General features: G+C 42.9%; 1 long non-coding RNA gene across 1 annotated transcript; it reads right to left on the bottom strand.

Moving 5' to 3' along the window:
• Positions 1-716: 716 nt before the first annotated feature.
• On the bottom strand, positions 717-1,271 carry LOC107574403 (uncharacterized). The gene is made up of 3 exons (XR_001607666.1): positions 1,205-1,271; positions 1,061-1,132; positions 717-978 (listed from the first exon to the last, which is right to left on the bottom strand). It is a non-coding gene; the product is annotated as an uncharacterized lncRNA (long non-coding RNA).
• Positions 1,272-1,275: the final 4 nt, after the last annotated feature.

The raw sequence follows: 1,275 nt of genomic DNA on the forward strand, positions 1-1,275 counted from the left end.
AAAAAATCCTGTTTATAATTTTTAGGGTCAAATCTTTTAATGTCTTCTATGGGAACGACGTGTTTGTGCCCGTCCGAATACCGCACATAGGCAAACATTTCTGAGGTAAAATACCGTTATTTTAAAAAATCCTGTTGGCAGGAGAGCCCTCTTTTATGGCCTGGGGTTGGTAGCACGCGCAAAGTTATCACCCAAACCTGTTTCAAATAAATAAATAAATGTTATATATATATATTATCGCGTAATATATATATTAGGCTATTATATAGTATTATAGTGGTTCAACGCATTATATAATTTTTTTTTGTTTGTTTTGTCACCGATCTTAGTATTTTTTCAGATAAGCAAGAAAAATATTTAAAGCACAATGCCGTGAATCGTTTTTGACATAAGCTAATTTTGTGTAGGGTCTCATCCCTACGTATCAAGGATCAACTGCGATCCTAAACCCCTAATATTTGACAGATCCAAGCAATCTTTCATTTACTTATTTAACATGAAATTCACATTTATCTGGAACAATCTGCAAACATGAGAGCTTTTGTGTTTAATTATTTTGCTCGATCCTCCTGCACAAACACCGTGATGTTCTTCCAGTGTCCGTTCGCCAAGTTCACGTTCTCAATGGACACCACATGCTGTCCGTTCGCGGTCCAGTACACCAGATCCACGGTGTTGACTTTCCCATTGAAGATGATCTCAAAGACGGATCCGGTGCCGTCTGTCCTCTCCACGGAGACCAGGCTGCCTCTGGTGCGCTTGGCTTGCTTAAGGTTGGCGGTGAAGATGCAGCCTCTCTCGCTCTGAATGGAGTAGATCAGGTCCCTGAAGGAGAGCTCGGGCTCTGAGGGGATCAGGCTCGGGTTCAGGATCTTGTACTGTTTGGATCGGGTCCCTTCTCTAAACTCACCCCATGATGCTTCTTATGAACATGAGTGAGCTCGAACAGGTCAAACACGGTGTCATCATCTGGCATTTCTGCGGGTTCGAATGCGAACGTGAGCACGCACGAATATACCAAACACATGAGAACGAACCAAAGCATAAAGTTTCTCCTCACCTACGTGTCTGCTGCTCGCGGAACTCCACAACAAGAGGCACAAAACGAGTCCTCTCAGAGTCATGATTCCCCCTGAAATCACATCACACATCTGTCTGTACATGTGAAGAACCTTCTCGAAAGCATAGCGCTGAAAATATACACCTGAAGAGAGACGCTCTTATCAAGACGCTTTGCAGAAATTCCCTGGTATCTTTGACTCTGTGTGTGTGTGT

This window comes from Sinocyclocheilus grahami, unplaced genomic scaffold, assembly GCF_001515645.1.
Source record: "Sinocyclocheilus grahami isolate Dianchi unplaced genomic scaffold, SAMN03320097.WGS_v1.1 scaffold2213.1, whole genome shotgun sequence".
NCBI classification, from domain to species: domain Eukaryota; kingdom Metazoa; phylum Chordata; class Actinopteri; order Cypriniformes; family Cyprinidae; genus Sinocyclocheilus; species Sinocyclocheilus grahami.